This window comes from Oreochromis niloticus, linkage group LG2, assembly GCF_001858045.2.
Source record: "Oreochromis niloticus isolate F11D_XX linkage group LG2, O_niloticus_UMD_NMBU, whole genome shotgun sequence".
Taxonomy (NCBI): domain Eukaryota; kingdom Metazoa; phylum Chordata; class Actinopteri; order Cichliformes; family Cichlidae; genus Oreochromis; species Oreochromis niloticus.
In genome coordinates, this window is record NC_031966.2 from 9,714,127 (window position 1) to 9,733,709 (window position 19,583).

Sequence of the window (19,583 nt, forward strand, 5' to 3'; positions counted from 1 at the left end):
GTTGCTGCAGATGGCTACCACTGCCAGTGCCTGGTTCTGCAGGAGGTTTTTGACATTGGGGTTTTCGTAAGCTGTAAGCCATAATCATCAACATTATAAAAAAAAAATAAAGGCTTGAAATATCTTTCTTCACATGTAAAGTCAAACTAATATCATATATTAGTTTGACTTTTTAAGTTGAATTAATGAAAGAAATTAACTTTTGCAAATCTTCAAAATTTTCAAGTTTCACCTGTAGGAAATTCTATCCAAATTAAATAAAAGCTGTGCCTCCGAAGCATAACAGAAAAGGAACTTTGCTTTGATTAAAAAAAAATTTACGCACGTAAACGAGGGAAAGTGATACAGTCCTAAAAGCAAATATTTAAAATCACAGCTTAAAACTGACCACTGCATGTACAAAATCATTAGAAACAAAGTCACACGGCAACTTATCTAATTTCTTCCTTGAGATCAGAACAAAACAAAAATAAATATTAAATTGCTATGGAAAAGTATTAATCAGAGAGCACCTGAAAAATAAATCCATACAACTTCAAGTAAACTGGACCATATAAAATGACAGTCTTGTTTTAACGACTATTTTATTAATGTTTGTTATTAATATTTTATTAAAAAAGTGTGCAGAATTACAATCCGCTTTAATTTAATTGGTAAAACTACTTTATCATCTTTGTAATTGGGAGCTAAAGTATGTAAAAATATCTAAACTATAGCCAAACCCATGAGCAGAATGCACCTGGGGGTAGGGCTGGGCTATATCATACCATTCACGGTAATACCGGTGTAATGTTGGGCAACGATAGGAAAATGAAATATCGCGATAGAATATGGATAAAACACGCATGCGCAGTGTCTTTGTTTACATATGCACATGGCGGCGACGCAGAATGAGAAGGACGAAAGTGGATCATTAAATGAAACGGACGAACCAGAACTGGTTTGTAAAAATGCTGCAACTTCAGTGGTGTGGAACTGGTTTAGCTTTCGTCCGTCAGATACACAAAAAACCACTATTTTTGGTAGCCCATGCTAGCGGGCCGTCGTTATTACCGTGTTGTTTGGAAAATACGGCACACTTAAAATCAATCCTTTGATTTTTCTGAAAATCGACAGTGCCCCTTCTAATCCCGTGTGCTTTATGTATGAATTCTGGTTGTGTTTACTGACCTCGAAACGATTTTATGTGGTACACGGCGCTCGAAAATCTGTCAAACGTTTCAGTACGACTTTGCTAAGCTAAGAAGCCGCACCGCTTGATGGATTGTCGGAGCATTACGGCTATCGTAGGCAGGAGCCTCGCGGAGTGATACGTACCCTGCTTCAACATAATGGCCCTTTCTCAATTCTAAGTACGCAAGTACGTACTCGCGTTCTCGGCGAGACCGGACTTGCCGAGACCGCACGGGAGTACGGACTTGCCGAGAACGCGAGCACGGACTCGCGATTTGTACAATTGGAACACCAGCGTACTTGATAATGTCACAGGTAGTTTTTACTGTCGTCCCCTCTTAATTTAACTGTGAGTAATAGGTTATGAAGCTTAACTTTAATCACAGCCAAACCGATTTACTCAGGAACAAATAAAACACTGAAATAAACCAAACATTAACATTTAGAAGTGATCTAAGTTACTTATATATCATGTTTAACCTCAGTAGCGAAATCTCTATTAATAAAAATAGTGTACATGTATGTCTTACTAAAAACAAGCAGGTGAGATGTTAGAACGCTTTTATTTTTATTTTAGTGGACACTCAATACAATAGACAGCTGCTGGGGTTTGGGGTGTGTTTAACCTGAGTAGCGAAAAGACCGCAGGGGGTTGAAAACGATGTGCCGGGAGACCGCTGTTCTCGCCGGCTTTAGTGATCCTCGACCTCGCTGTCTGCTATGGAGCTGGCGGGTCACAGACGTCTCCGAAAACGTCGGAGCACGTTTGGAAATATATGATATCTTGATAAATCGAGCAGATATTTGAAGCTTACACAGCTACATTCTCGTTTGAAAATAACTTAAAAGTTTATTTTGTGACCCAGAAAGAGTAATATTTAAAAGTTTTTAGCCCCGCTCGTCCGCCATTGCCGCATTTGAGTTTTGGACGAAATGCATTCTGGGATATTTAGCTGTACCAAGTCCACACAAGTCACCACCGATGCATGCTCGATAAAACGGGCGGAGCGAGAACACATCCGGGACTTTTTCGCGTTCTCTGCTTGATGCGTACTTTGAATTGGAACAGTACTTGGCCTCCGACTGATGACGTATCACGAGTACACGAGAACGCAAGTACGCATATTGAGACAGGGCCAATGTTACCGTATTGTGTGTGTATACTCTCATTTTAAGTTTTGTGGATATTATACATGGTTATGCTGAGGATATGTCGGCCAGTTTCCACTGGAAATGCCTTTTGGTTAAACTGTGAGCAAGGAATTTGCATTTGCACTGTTAAATTGTTATATAACTTTAATGCACATAAAAAACAGCTGCTTGTTTAAGTGAAAATACATTGATATTTTGGGGGTTTTTTTGCACTAATAAAGTTGTGGAGTTGTAAAATATTTTGTCTAGTGTCAATTATATCGTCAGTTATATCGTTATCGCAAATTTTCAAATGTATATCGTGATAAATATTTTTGGTCATATCTCCCTGCTCTACCTGGGGGCTTGATACTTTCCCCTAAAGGATTATAAGGACATTTTAACTACTTCTGTTTGTCACTTTATTAGTCTCTTCAAAAATGATTGAAAAGGTTGTGTCTAAAAAGCTGATGGCCTAACTAACTGGAGAAAATCTACTACACCCCATGCAGTTTGGTTTTCGAGCTTACCGCTCCACAGAAACAGCATGCTGCTATTTCACTGAAGCCATTAAGACTGATGGGCGGTGGGTGTTTTTCTGGACCTGCATAAGACTGTTGTACTCAGATAACTTTAAGAGAAATACTAACTCCATCTGTCTATCAGTGTCAACAAACTGGATTCAGTCCTGACTCCTGCTTATCTTACTGCTTTCAGTGTTTCAGGAAAAAACTGAAAATATCATAACTGAGAGCCTGTACTATGGGAGTACCACAAGGCTCAATCTTAGGACCATTGCTTTTCACTATAAACAATTTAGTAAATATGATTTTTCATCTGTGTGATGGTGTTAAAACCTTGATGTATGCTGATGACCTAGTGCTATATTTACACATTAAAGACCTTGAACAAATTGCTGCCAAATTAACATTCAATATTCAAAAAAATGACAAATTCACGTTTTATTCTCAATAAACAGAAATCAGTGACTGTTCTTTCAGAATGAACACAACGTATTCTCCCAGGTATCTACACTGATGGAAAACAGTTAAAAAAAAAAAAATAAAAAAAAAATAATGCTGTTCAGTTTAAATATTCAGAGGCTACCTTAGATTCCACTGTTATATTTTAGAAAACATTTCAAAAAGATGTGCAATATGCTGAAATACAGCACAGCTACTTTAATTCATTAGGAACTAACTGACAGTTGCTGCATCTAAGACATTTTGATAATCAAATATTGTATTGTTTATACATAATGCTGCTCTGACACCTTTGATGGAGAATGAAGTTCCACCAAGTCATGTAGTATAAAGAAGAGCTTTATGACTTGACCAAAGAGTTTCAGCCTGTCCCTTTCATCAGGGTAATCAAGAACAGTATTGCAGACAGCATTTTAAATACATTAAGTGTCTGAGTAGAGAAAAAAAATCTAATAGGAAACATTTAAAACAACCGATCGTATGACCTCAGTGTATTTCTACACCAACAGAGCACCAGCATGTGGTCATGTGACATAAGACCAAGTAAGGAGTGACTGATGTCACATCTAAGTGTGAGATTTGTCCAGCACTGCTCTGAGTAAATCAGTGGAGCTAATAGCTTCACTCTAATGGTAGGACTGTAATGTGCCTTTCCAGATGACACTGGGAGTGGCAGCAGGAAGTTTAAGGTGGTTTTCAAACAGGATTTACAACCAAACACTTTTATTATCAGCGTGTTGATCAGAGTGAGTTTACTGAATGTAGTCATAAGAGAAAGTTTGGAAGAGTTTGAGGTATTTTCAGACCTGGAGGTTTGATGATTGCTTAAGTCCAGTGGCGGTCCTAGCCTGTTTGGTGCCCTGGGAGAACACTCCCTCTGGCACAAATCATGAATGCATAATGGGCTTGGATTTACAACATTATGAATGAAATGTGCTCTATTTGGAAGAAGCACCACCCCCCCCCCCCCTTTCGATGGGTTGTGTGTGAGACTTGAAATCATCAAACCGTAAAATATACATTTTAAATTGTTATTGATCCCTTTACCCCGAGTCCTAAAGTATATATTTATTTTCTTACTCTTCTTATATTTGTTGTTTGTTTACTTGCACTGCTGTAACTGGAGCCTCGTCGTCTCGTCTCTCTACATACTGGACTGTATGTAGCGGAGATGACAATAAAGTTTACTTTGACTTCAGCAGCGCACAGGCGCACCGAGAGCTCTCGCGCTCACTTTTCAGGTATAGAATTTCGAAAAAACATCAGTGCAAATTATAAGTCTGTATCATGATGTCTGGTGTTTTCGTGTTTGTTGGTTTGTTTTTATTTTCTTTTATTTTGCGAGTTGGTTATTAGATGCTGCTCCAGAAAGCCAGAGAATCCCCCGCCGCCCCGCCCTCTCCTCCCTGTGCTGCAAGAAGCAGGCGCACCTCGCAAACGAGGGCGCCCTTACTCCCAGCAAATGGGCGATAGAAAACCGATCGATGCCTATGCCATTCCCAATATGCGCTGGCTGACGTCGGGGAAGCATGAGTACAAGCAAAAAAAAAAAATTTTTTTTTTTGCCAATGTCCGCGATGCTGCCCCCCACCACGATGCCGCCCCGGGCAACCGCCCGTATCAAAAACCGCTACTGCTTAAGTCTCCATGAAACAAACTGAATTCGCAGCCCATTGTTCATTCAGTGGGCTAGTTTCAGTCATTGTGCACAGTAGCGGTTTTTGATACGGGCGACACAGGCGGTTGCCCGGGGTGGCATCGTGGTGGGGGGCGGCATCACGGGTATCGGCAAAAAAAAAAAAAAAAAAAAAAAAAAAAAAAAAAAAAAAAATTGCCCGTACTCATACTGCCCCGACATCAGCCAGCGCATATTGGGAATGTCGTAGGCACCAATCGGGTTTCTATCGCCCATTTGCTGGGAGTAAGGGCGCCCTCCGTTTGCGAGGTGCGCGGCACAGGGAGGAGAGGGCGGGGTGGCGGGGGATTCTCTGGCTGACTGGAGCAGCATCTAATAACCAACTCGCAAAATAAAACAAAATAAAAACAAACCAACAAACACGAAAACACCAGACATCATGATACAGACTTATAATTTGCACTGATGTTTTTTCGAAATTCTATACCTGAAAAGTGAGCGCGAGAGCTCTCGGTACGCCTGCGCGCTGCTGAAGTCAAAGTAAACTTTATTGTCATCTCCGCTACATACAGTCCAGTATGTAGAGAGACGAGACGACGAGGCTCCAGTTTCAGCAGTGCAAGTAAACGAACAACAAATATTTAAGAGTAAAAAAATAAATATACACCTTAGGACTCGGGGTAAAGGGATCAATAACAATTTAAAATGTGTATTTTATATTTTGTTTATTTAAAGTCTCACACACAACCCGTTTTTAAAGTTTAAAAAAAAGAGAAAAGAAGAGTGTAGCGACTTCCAGTCGCTATAGAGGCCGGGGATGGAGCCTGCCTATTTGCCTGACGCGCTGTCAACTTTACGCAATAATGCGAGAGGTGGAATTGCTTGCTTGTTTATTAAAGTGCTTGAAAAGTTTACAGAGTGTTGCATCTTCAAAAATAAAAATACAATAACTGAGACTTACAATGGAGTATCATTGCAACTTGTTTACTGAACCTTCTTGTCAGTACATGTTCAGAACATCAGTGTCCATTTTTTACTGCCTCCTACAGGACACTCTCTTCTTCCACTTTCTTACAGCATAAATGTAACACAGAACCCATACTGCCTCTCCTGGCATTACCATTGTAACGACACACTCATTCTGTTTCCTTCAGATGAATAACAGGAACTTATTATTCATAGATACCTACATCCTAACTATTATGCATACTCATATATTTATATAACCAACTAATTTCTTGCGATACCACATCTCCTCCCCCCTTAAGTCAACAACTACCTTGACTTACAAAATAACTGTTTAGGTAAAGAATGCTCAACAAGCAATCAACACGTAATTAAGGTAACCATACAACTGTATATATGTTTCAATGTTTCTTTTTTTTTTCTTTTTTTTCTTTTTCTCTTTTTTTCTCTTTACGATCGTTTTTTTGTTTTTTTAACTAACTAGGAAGATACATCCTTCCTGTGAGATCAGAGCGCATTGTTGCTCTATTCCTGGAAGATCTCACTCTAACAAAGTCCTTTAAAGTCTCTGGTGGACGTCTCTCTCTCTGGGAACGTTGCAACACTGGTGTCATTGAGGAGTCTCCGGGAGCTGGAGTCTCCGGAGCATAAGGCAACTCCGTTTCCAGAGGTTGTGGCGATGTGTCCAACTCTGATGGCAAGCAGCACTCAGGCACTGCTTCTTTGTCATGCAATGGCTCCACCTCCCTGTCTGATGTACTGGGAACAGTGTCAGCCACTCTTGCTCTCACCTGATCCACGTGCCGCTTCACAGTTTGACCTGATCCAATGGTAACAATGTAAGACACTGGACCCGATGCTCTCACAATGACTGCAGGAATCCACTTCGGGCCATAGGAGTAGTTTCTGATGAAGACCTCGTCTCCTGGTGTGAAACTTCTCAATCTTTTCTTGGTGTCATGATTTTCTTTCTGTTTCAATTGTTTGTGCTGCACTTTTGTTTTCACATCAGGCATGAGCAAGTCCAAAACTGATCTGAGTCTCCGTGACATCATCAACTCTGCTGGTGATAAACCAGTAGTGGCATGCGGTGTGATGCGATAACTGAACAGAAATTGGGACAGTCTGGTTTGCAAAGTATCACCTTTGACTTTCTTCATCCCCTCCTTAAACGTCTGGACCACCCTCTCAGCCAGCCCATTTGAAGAAGGGTGGAAAGGTGCTGATCTCACATGGTCAATTCCATTCTGCTTCATGAATGACTCAAATTCAGCACTTGTGAAACATGTTCCGTTGTCTGAAACTAACATTTTAGGTAGTCCAAACACACTGAAACTCTGGCGCAGTTTCTCTGTAGTTACCTGTGATGTAGAGGATTTCACAGGGTAAATTGTCCATCCACTTGGAATGAGCATCCACAATGATTAGCAACATCTCCCCGAGGAAAGGCCCTGCGTAGTCCACATGGATTCTGGACCATGGTGACTCCGGCCACTCCCACGGGTGTAATGGTGCAGTAGGTGGTGACTTATGGTGTTTCTGACACTCCTCACATGCCTGCACTTCTCTTTCAATGTTCTCATCCATCCCTGGCCACCATACATAAGACCTTGCCAAGCCTTTCATCTTCGACATGCCTGTATGAGTCTGGTGCAGGAGTTTCAATATTTTGTCTCTGCCTTTGGTGGGAATAATTACTCGGGCTCCCCAGAGCACGCAACCATCCCTCACACTCAGTTCCAGCTTTCTCTGTCGATACGGCTTGAAACAGGCATCGGTCCGAGCTGGCCAGCCTTTTAAGGTGTACTCGTGGACTTGCGACAACAAGACATCCTTAGCTGTCCAACGTTTGATCTGTGTAGTGCCAACTAATGTGTCATCCAGTACATCCATCATCAAAACTTGCTCAGCCATCTCTTGCTCAGGTGCTGAGTCTGGTACCGGCAACCGGCTGAGCGCATCCGCGTTTTCATGGCGTTTTCCTGGCTTGTACTCATAAGCACTCAATGTCACAGCCCATCTTTGTACTCTTGGTGAGCCCATCTGAGGTATAGGCTTCTTTTCATTGAACAGTGAGATCAGGGGTTTATGATCTGTGTAAATCGTGAAAACTCGGCCATACAAGTATTTGTGAAATTTCTTGATGCCAAACATCACAGCTAAAGCTTCTTTGTCAAGCTGAGAATACTTTTTCTCAGCAGGAGAGAGTGTGTGTGACATGAACCTCTCTCGCTTCCATCCTCCATCTTATGTGACAATACGGTGCCTACGCCGTATGGGGATGCATCACATGAGAGAACCAACTCTTGGTCAGCAGAATAATGAACTAACACCTCTGCTGAGTTCAACAGGTTCTTGGATTTCTGGAATGCTTCCTCTTGTCTCTTTTGCCATGTCCACCGTACCTCGTGTCTCAAAAGTTCATGTAAGGGTGCCAACAGGGTTGCCAGGTTTGGAAGGAATTTGTTATAGTAATTTAGCAAACCTAAGTATGCTTTCAGTTCAGTGACATTTGTGGGGGTAGGTGCGTCCATGATTGCTTTAACTTTCTTTTCCACTGGGTGGAGCCCCTGGGCGTCCACTATGTGCCCCAAGTACTCCACTTTCTCTTGCATGAAGGCACACTTGCACCTCTTTAACCTCAACCCAGCTTCCTCCAACCGGGTCAACACCTCATCCAGGTTCTGTAGATGGCTTGCCTCATCCACCCCAGTCACTAAGATGTCATCTAAATACACCACTACCTGAGGTATCCCCTTCAAAAGACTTTCCATGGTCCTCTGGAATATTGCTGGAGCAGAGGCCACTCCAAAAGGCAATCTGTTATACGTGAACAGCCCCCTGGATGTGTTTACTGTCACATACTTTTTCAATTGGTCATCCAAGAGGATTTGCTGGTAAGTGTGGCTCATGTCTAATTTTGAGAACCGCTTACCCCCGGATAGTGTGGCAAACAGGTCCTCCATTCTGGGTATTGGATACTGCTCCAGTGAAGCCACTGTATTTACAGTAAGCTTGTAATCCCCACACAATCTTATTGTCCCTGTGGGCTTCAGAAGTGGCACTACTGGTGCCGCCCATTCAGCATATTTCACTGGCGAGATGATGCCTTCTTTCAACAGTCGGTCTATTTCCTCGTCGACTTTTGCTCGCATAGCAAAGGGGGCAGAACGTGGACGGAAGAAGCGTGGGGTGGCATCACTTTTCACATGAATAGCAGCTTTCATACCTTTCAGGGTGCCCAACTCCTCTTTGAATACATCCTCATGTTTACTTAACACTTGCTGAAGTGTTTTTTCCTGTTGTTTTGACTGTTTTTCACTTCACTCCAGTCCAATTTAATTTCCTCGAGCCAAGCTCGACCTAGCAAGCTGGGGCCATCGCCTTCGACCACCACCAGGGGCAGATATTTTTTCTGCTGCTTGTATTTGACGCCAACTCGTGTTGCACCAATCACCTTAACAGGATCCCCTGTATAAGTTTCCAGCTTAATTTTGATGGGCTGCAGGCTGGGGGGCTTGGTGTCTTTCCCTGTTTCTCTGAATGTTGCTTCGTTCATGACTGTTAGGCAACATCCAGTGTCTATTTCAAAGTTCACCTTTTTCCCATCAATTTGCATATCCACAGTGTAGGGGGTCTACTTTTCTCAAGTGTACCACACTGCCACGCCCTAACTTGAACAGTTTTCTTTTGTGCCCTGAACTGCACTTGACTCTTTCACTTTGAACTGTGTCATCTTCAGAGCTATCAGTTTTGCTGTTATCTGCTTTCTCGCCCACATTGTGAGTACTGTAGTGTGAACTCTGCTTTTTGTCTTTCTTTACATATGTCGATCCATACTTTTTCTGGTTCAGTTTAGTCTTGCTTCTACAAGCTCTGGCTATGTGTCCCACTTTACCACAAGCATGACATTTTTCTTGTTTGTACTTACAGTCTGCTGCTGTGTGCTTGGTTCCTTTGCAACGATAACACTCTTTGCTTTCTCCTTTAAAGGTACGACTCTCCTGTTGTCCTCTGGTGAGACTGAAACATTTTGCTGACGTCCCTGAGGTCTGCAGATCCTGTGCATTTTTATTTGCAGTCTCCATGGCTGCTGCAATTGACAGAGCCTTGTCAAAAGTGAGATCTATTTCCAAAGGGAGTGTTCGCCCAGGGCGCCAAACAGGCTAGGACCGCCACTGACTGCCCGTGTCGCCCGTATCTAAAACCGCTACTGCTGTCCAGGATGTGTACATCCTCATCATTGAAAGAGTGTCCACTGGCCTGTAGGTGTAAATAGACTGCAGAGTCCTGGCCTGACGAGGTAGCTCTTCTGTGTTGTGCCATCCGCTTCACCAGAGGTTGTTTGGTTTTCCCGATGTATAAATCCTGGCAATCCTCCTGACACTTAACGTACACTATGTTACTGTTTGTGTCGGGGGACCCGATCCTTGGGGTGGACCAATTTTTGGCGCAGCGTGTTTTGGGGTTTAAAAGCCACAGAGACCGGTGTTTAGAACTGGGGTGGACCAGTTTTTTTTCCTAAACACCGAGACTGAAGAAGTCACTTGGATGAGTCACGAAACGTTTCTCCCACAAAAATGCTACGTCCAGATCAACTGACTTCAACTTTGCAGCCGATCCGCTCCGACAAAAAACCCCGCACAGATGCGCTTTCATCCCGACACTTCTCCCTGCAGCCCGGACACTCACCGGCTCCTCACGTCCGAACTCTACGGAACTTTTCCTGGACTTCTGCTTCTGTTTTTAGCTTTTCCTTCTCCCTTCGACGAACAGCGCACGGAGAAAAGTGGACACAACTTTCCGCACATTCCTCCACAGCGATGCACGACCGTGGCGTCAGCATGTCGCTCACACAGCGCGATGAGGTGTGGAAATCAGCTCCCGTATTATTTATTAATTGTATTATTTATTCATTTTATTTTGATTATTGTATCTGATTCATCCAGTTGATTTAAATTTTTTATATAAAATGTCAGTTACTGTTGGATTGTGCCCACAGGTGTTTGTACTTTGCGTCTTAATAAAATGACGGTAAAAGGCTCCGCCCACCACTTATCCATGCCTCACTATGCAGTGACTTTGTGAATGGACTGGAGAGGTGTAGTGGACGAGTCCTCCGTCAGGAATGAGATATGTGTGTTGACTTTTTATTCTCCCTCAAAAATATTATGCCATAACGCTGCACAGAGCAGCTCTGCTAACAGGTTATGGGCCCAGTGCAGCAGCAAAGAGATCCTGTAACTGCCAAAGGAAGGGCAGCGTTTCCTGAAACCGCAAGTTACCGGCAGGTGTTAAAAGTTTGGCACGATTGAGTGAGTAAGCGTTTTTGTGCATCATGAGTAGACGCACGGCAGAGTCGGGCAGTCGATATTCCCGTTTGCAATTTGATGGAGATGAAAGGAAATATGAGATATGGGAAACGAAGTTCCTTGGTCATCTCAGACTACAAGGTTTGAAAGATGTCATCTTAAAGGCTGAGGGTGATGAAGAAGCCGATGGTGAAGATGATGACAAAAATGCAGAAGCATATGCAGAGTTGATACAATTTCTGGATGACAAAAGTTTATCGTTAGTTATGAGAGGTGCAGTTGATGACGGACGGAAAGCCCTAAAAATTTTGAGAGGTCATTATGCAGGAGTGGGCAAGCCAAGGATCATAAGTCTGTACACCGAACTTACTTCTCTCACAAATGAAAAGAATGAAAGTGTGACGGACTATATTATCCGAGCAGAAGCAATTATCACAGCGTTAAAAAATGCGGGTGAGTCACTAACTGATGGACTTCTGATCGCAATGATAATGAAAGGTCTACCAGAGACGTTTAAACCCCTGATTGTGCACGTTACACAGAGTGAAGCAAAAATCACATTTTCAGAGTTTAAAGTAAAACTCAGAAGTTATGAAGAAACCGAGAGAATGCGTGCGGCTGTAACTGATGACAACGTAATGAGGACAAAAGTGCAATCAGACCAGGATTCTACTTCATGGCGAGCAGATGACCGAAGATCAAAGAATAATGAGATTGTGTGTTTTAAATGTGGACTAAAGGGACACACTGCAAGAACGTGCCGATCCAGAGTATGGTGCAGTTTTTGCCGGAGTAGTACACACAAAGATGCGACCTGTAGAAGGAAGCTAAGACGGGATGAAGCGAGAGGGGTCGTGGAGAAGGACTACGCGTTCAAGACGGGCTCCGAACCCCAGAGGGTCCCGGACGGCGGCCAAGAGATGCTGAATAACCAGCTACTGGTGGATACGGGAGCGACGTCACATATCTTTACGAAGATCGAGAGTTTTAAGACTTTTGATGACACATTTCGACCCGAGGCTCATTGTGTAGAGTTGGCTGACGGAAGGCGGAGCAGAGGAGCTGCAAAGCGGCGAGGAGATGCTGAGATAAGTATGATCGACAGTAAAGGACGCAGCCACAAGGTAACATTGAAACAAGCACTCTACATTCCATCGTTCCCACAGGACATTTTGTCAGTAAAAGCAGCTACTAGTAACGGAGCCACTGTGGTTTTCAAACACGGGGACAGTTTTCTTAAACATGTTGATGGAACAAAATTCCCTATATATGAACACGAGAGACTGTTCTTTATAAACACTGTGCAAGAGTTTGAAGATAAATGTAATGGATGTTTTGATATGCAAACGTGGCATGAAATTCTAGGACACTGTAATTATGAGGATGTTCAAAATCTGCAAAATGTCGTTGATGGAATGGAAATTAAGGGTAAAATCAACAAAAATATGCAATGTGAAGCCTGTATACAAGGGAAGTTTACTCAAACTAGGAACCGAGAACCAGATGAAAAGGCCAGGGCAGCATTAGAGTTGGTACATACGGATTTAGCTGGTCCGATTACGCCAAACTCTAAAGAAGGGTTTAAGTTTGTTTTGTCGTTTGTTGATGATTATTCAGGTGCAACATTTGTATATAATCTGAAACACAAAAGTGATACAACTCAAGCAACTGAAAGATTTATTGCAGATGTGGCGTCATATGGGAAAATCAAGTGCATTCGTTCTGATAATGGAACTGAATTTACAAGCAGACAGTTCAGAGATTTATTAAGTAGACACGGCATTAGGCAGGAAACTTCGGCGCCATATTCGCCTCATCAAAACGGAACAGCAGAGAGGAACTGGCGTACACTTTTTGACATGGCGAGATGCATGTTAGTTGAGAGCGAATTGCCAAAGTCTTTATGGCCATATGCAGTACAAACCGCGGGAGTGATTCGGAACCGATGTTTTAACAAACGCACAGGTCAGACAGCGTATAAGATGTTAACTGGAAAAAGACCTGATCTTTCTAGAATGAAAAAATTCGGATCATTGTGCTATGCTTATAAACAAAATAGGGGAAAACTGGATCCAAGATGCGACAAAGGTGTTTTCTTGGGATATGACAAAAATAGTCCAGCATATTTGATCTATTTCCCAAAAACCGGGAAGGTTGAAAAGCACAGATTGATAAAAATACTAAATCCCGCAACAATGGATCAACAAACACAGAGTGATCAGATGTATGAAGATGAGGTTTATGAATCCAGAAAAGATGGTGAACCCAAACAGATGAAGGATGAGGACATTCCAGATGGTAGTGAAAGCAGTCAAACTGAGTCCGAGGTTAAAACTGAGGATAAGGTAGATGCTGGAGCTACACGTTATCCATCCAGAATCAGAAAGAGACCTGATTATTTGAGTGATTATATCACGGATGTGAAAGAGTGTGAAAATGAACAGATGCAAACCAGTGTTGATTATTGCTACAGATTGTTGTGTGAAATACCCACATCATTTAGCGAAGCTATTGTGTCAAGTGAGTCAAAAGAATGGGAAAAAGCGATGAATGAAGAAATTCAATCCCTTAAGGAGAATGACACATTTACTTTAACCACTTTACCAGAGGGTAAGAAAGCAGTGGGGGGTAAATGGGTTTATGCCGTTAAAAAGAACTCAGACGGATCAGACAGATATAAAGCTCGATTTGTGGCTAAAGGTTTTAGTCAAACAAAAGGAGTTGATTATGAGGAGACTTTTTCACCGACTGCTAACTTATCGAGTGTGAGAGTTTTGATGCAGAAAGTGGTTCAGGATGATATGTTGGTTCACCAGATGGATGTAAAAACCGCCTATCTACACGCACCAATAAATGAAATATATATACAACAACCAGAAGGTTTTGAGACAGAATCAAGTGAGACTAATAAACTGGTGTATAGACTAAAGAAATCACTTTATGGGCTGAAGCAATCGGGTCGTAATTGGAACCAAACCTTACATGACTATTTAAGCAGTTGTGGATTTAGACAAAATATTGCTGATCATTGTGTGTATTCAAAAGAAACTGAAAGTGAAAAAGTAATCATCATAGTGTGGGTGGATGATTTACTCATTGCAGCTAACAATGAAAATGTTCTTTCAGGCGTGAAAGAAATGCTCTCTTCTAAATTCCAAATGAAAGATCTGGGGAAACTTAACCATTTTCTAGGAATAGATTTTCTTCAAGAAAAAGAATGTGTCAAAATGTCACAGGAAATATATATTGAGAACATTTTAAAAAGATTTAACATGCAAAACTGTAAGCCAAGGTTAACACCCTGTGAACAGAAATGGACTCATTCTGATAAAGTCGAGACATTACCAGATGTGAGGAGATATCGTGAAGCGGTAGGATGTCTTATTTATCTGAGCTATTGTACGCGACCTGATTTAAGCTATGTTGTCAGCAAACTGTCACAACACTTCAATGCGCCAACTGTTGATGATTGGACAGCAGTGAAACATGTTCTGAGGTATCTAAAAGGTAGTCGAGGAAAAGAACTGTGTTTTAGGAAATGTTCAAGTGGAAAACTAGGTCTACAAGCATATAGTGATGCAGATTGGGCATCCGATGTTTCTGATAGACGCAGTATGACAGGTTATTGTGTAAGCCTAAATGAAAATGGTCCTTTGATATCATGGAAAACCAAAAAGCAGACAACTACAGCACTATCAACTTGTGAAGCCGAATACATGGCACTAGCAGCAACAATTCAGGAATGTATGTATTTGACTTATTTGATTCAAGATCTTGATGAGTTTGAGTATGAAATACCTATGATATTGGAGGACAATCAGGGAACAATTGCTTTGTCAAAAAATCCAGTGAACAGACAAAGATGTAAACACATTGATGTGAAATATCATTTTATAAGGTCAGCTGTACATGAAAGGAAAGTGCTCATTGATTACTGTCCAACTGAGTCAATGGTAGCAGATATGATGACGAAACCAGTTTCAAAGTCTAAGTTAGACAAATTCTCTGTATTTGTGTTCGGAAAAAAAACATCTTACATTCCAGAGGATTGTTTTTCCCTAACCTGTGTACAAGTGGGGGTGTTGGATTGTGCCCACAGGTGTTTGTACTTTGCGTCTTAATAAAATGACGGTAAAAGGCTCCGCCCACCACTTATCCATGCCTCACTATGCAGTGACTTTGTGAATGGACTGGAGAGGTGTAGTGGACGAGTCCTCCGTCAGGAATGAGATATGTGTGTTGACTTTTTATTCTCCCTCAAAAATATTATGCCATAACGCTGCACAGAGCAGCTCTGCTAACAGTTACCTACAAAGATGACGTTTCCCTCACACGGAACAATAAAGACAGGTTTTTGTTTTTTAATTCAAAACAAAAAGTTATACTTATATTGTTATGGAACTCTTGTGCTTGCTACGCCAAATAGCCAGTTCCTGTAAACAAAAACAAACAAAAAAGTAGAGGAAGCAGATTAACATTTATCATGGAGAAAACATTTTTATAATTAAAAATATCACAGAACACAAATAAATATATGACTTGAGCCATAACTGACCTCACCTGGTCACTTGAAAGTTAAGTAGGCAACTTTTCAAAAGCAAGCATTGACAGTTTGCAGCTTGAAAATATAACTTTCCTTGCCTTTTTGAAACAAAAACGACTTCCAGTGAACAATAACACTTTTCTACCATCAAACATTGGTTTAATACTGACAGTGTTTCTGTCATAATACAGAAATATTTGGACCAAAATGCAGGTTCTCATTTTATTTTGAATTTTTATATTTTGAGCTTCTGAAAATGGGAGAATATAGAAATGTCTGTCTCCTAAACAGCTAATGCAATGCTCTTGTTAAATTCTTTGAATTAAAGCTGAAAGTCTGTGCCTCAATCACATCTTGTTTTTTGTTTTGTTTTTTTATTTTAAATCCACTGTGGTGTGGACACAGACAAAACCACAAAAAAAAAATATATATATATATCTATATCTATATATATCTATATCTATCTATCTTCCCAAAATTCTTTGGACATAACTGTACATAGTCCTCACCCTCACCTGACCATGAAATTTATACATATTGTAAAACCTCCATATGTATACACACCTATCATTCAACTAGATTATCCCATTAATGATGGAAGTATGTGAATCAGTATGATAAAGGGTTACATGCTCACACCACTGACTCCTCAGAACCATTTTTGTTTCAGTCAATCAGATTTGATTCCTTATTGAATGATTTTAAACACAAAATTAACATCTGAGTATATCAAAACATTGCTTTTGCGACTCTGTTGGCAAAGGGAAAGGTTTATAGTGAATTTTATAGGAGGCCGGATACTAAGGAATGACAAAAGAACTTGCATCAATTGGCTAGGCAGAGATATCAAACTGGAAAGGATGTGCAACAGGTTAGGGTGATTAAGGACAGAGATGGAAGTGTACTAACACCCGAAAGGAGTACTTTGAGGAGCTGATGAATGAAGAAAATGAGAGAGCGAGTGGAGGGTGGATGGAGGAAAGAGTGAATCAGGAAGAGCTGATGATTCGTAAGGAGGAAATGAGGGCAGCTATGATGAGGATGAAGAGTGGAAAGGCAGCTGGTCCAGATGTCATACCTGTGGAGGAGATGTCTAGGAGAGAGGGCAGCGGACCTTTTGATCAGATTGTTTAACACAGTCTTAGAGATGATCTATAGTGAGAGTAGGGAACAGCTGGGAGAGGGGGGGGAAGGCGTGCTCTGGAGAGGATGACTGAGAAATGGAATAGAAGTGCGCTGGTATCAAATTTCAAGAACAAGGATCCCAGAGTTTAACAAGAGCAGTGAGCAGTATGGCTGGTGTTTGATTTGAGAGTGTTCATTGAGAAGTATAGAGAAGGCCAGGGTAATGGTTAGGTGTGCAGACAGCAAAGGCAAGTGTAAGGTAAATGAAAAGAAAACATTTACTGAGTTTGGAAAAGTCTGAGAACATAAATCCAGGAATGTAAAAGCGAGCTGGGCATTGAGAGGAGGTATTTTACTGTTATTTTATCATTGCATCAGAATCATACAACAAGCATTTATTGAAGCGAGTGATATTACATTAAGGTTTGTATTACAGTGATTGTTATAACTAGTATAACTATAATCTTCTATTCACAGGTGTTGGTATAATCATATAATCTTTCATTGCAGGTGTAACCATGATCATCTTTATACATATTGCCGCTTGGTGCTTATTATGGAATTGTGCTCACGTCAGTAAGTGTAGGGGCTAAGCCTACGCTTGAAGCCACTGAGGTGGTCGTTAACGGGGGTGACGCGATGTCACTGGTATGTATGAATTAAGTAAACAGTCCAAGAAATCCAGCTGTACTTATCTTGTCCTTTTTGTTCTTTATTTCAATACCATCTTGACATAACAGCGCAGCGGTCACAAACTGTTTGCCTTCTCACAATTAAAGACACACCTGATGCTGATTATGTGCGTCTACCTTAAATACCTTTACATGAACAAAAGAGAAAAAAGGTGACCTCTAGCGGCCACATAAGGTATTAACCCAAAATGACTCCTACACCCCGGCCCCTAATTCCAATGGCTATCAGACATGGCAATTCTAATCACAAAGAAAATAAGGAGCCACTAATACAGTCTACTTTAGACATATACATTCACATAAATAAACATAAGTAATAGAGCACTTAAACACTTTTAGATTACAGTCTCATGTAACAAGCAAAGTTTAGTTACAGGTCTTTCTAGAATATTAGTCTTTGTTTTTAAACGTACAGATCGTACAAGTCCATTGTTGTCATGAATGGTTTCCTGAACTCTTCCAAGTAGCAAGGAACCACGTGGTGCAGAGGAATCCATTATAATGACTATATCTCCAGGTTTTAGATTCTTCTTCTTTTGGTTCCATTTTTGTCTCTCCTGTAACAAAGGCAGGTATTCGAGTATCCATCGTTTCCAAAAAAAGATCTGAGATGTACTGAGCTTGTTCCCATCTTCTCTTCAGATACATATCCAGAGCTCTTTCCACCGGAAGTTTGTCTCTGTCAAGATTTAATTCTTTCAAGTCTTTAGCCCGTTGCTCCTCTGAGATACTTTGCAACAGGGTGCGATTGTTATTAACCCACTTGGTCAGTGTAAATCCTCCCCTCTGACAAAGTGATGAAAGATTTTTGACCAAATCAACAGCATCTGAGGTGGAGGCCACACTCTTTAAACAGTCGTCCACATAGAAGTTCTCTTTTATTGTTTCACATACCTTGTCTAGGAATTCAGTTTGATTATCCTCAGCCGTTTTTCTCAAAGCGAAACTGGCACAGCTCGGGGAAGATACTGCACCGAACAGAGGAACAGTCATTCGAAACTCAATTATGTCCTTGCTCAGATCTCTATCTGGCCACCACAAAAAACGCAGAAAGTCTCTGTCCTCTTTGGCAACTTTAACTTGATAAAACATTGCCTTTATGTCACCCATAAATGCGACTGGATCCTGTCGAAATCTAAGCAAAACCCCAAGCAATGTACTTGAGAGATTAGGACCCTGTAAGAGCTGCTTGTTTAATGATGTCCCCTGGAATGATGCCCCACAGTCAAATACAAGTCTTATAGATCGTTTTCTGGGATGATAAACTGCGTGATGAGGAATGTACCACTTCTTACCATTTTCGCAAGACAACTGCTGTGAAGGTATTTGCTCTGCATATCCATTACTTAGCATCTCGTCCATAAAGTTTTTATATCCTTTATGAAACTGTTCATTGTTGAGAAGTTTTCGTTTTAGACTTTGCAATCTTTGTTTAACTATGGAGAAATTGTTTGGCATCTTTATGTTATCCTTTTTAAAAGGTAACTTCAAACAGTAGTGTCCATCTTCCATTGTTGCAGACGTTTCCATGATCTTCATGAACTTAAGGTCCTCCCTTGACAAACCCTTTTCCTCTGTAACCTTTTCATTAAAGTCGTAGTTATATTGACTTTTCAATATTCCCTCCAGCTTACAAACAGATATCCTATTTACAACTGTTGGTGGGTGCTCGCTGTCCAAGTTGCTTTTCCCATCTTCCATAGGCCCATTTATGACCCAACCCAATGCTGTTCTTATGGCATATGGGCCATTCCCCTGGCTATGAATGACCTCCCATGGTTCCAATAACTTGGGAGCGTTGCATCCAATCAACAGGTCCACATTAGCCATTATGTGGGGAATTTGAACCTTTGACAGATATGGCCACCTGACCAGATCTTCTTCCTTTACAAGGTTATCTGTGGTGACAGGCATCCTTTCCTGTGTTAGGATTTCTGGAAGTTCATAGAAGGCATTGCTGCCTAAACCAGAAACTTCAAGACCAGTAAGTGAGTGGGCAGAGACGACCTTTTCTTGACCCAT

At 41.3% G+C, this 19,583-nt stretch overlaps 1 pseudogene; it reads right to left on the minus strand.

Moving 5' to 3' along the window:
• Window positions 1-6,357: 6,357 nt before the first annotated feature.
• LOC100692697 (uncharacterized protein K02A2.6-like) lies at window positions 6,358-19,583 on the minus strand (annotated as a pseudogene).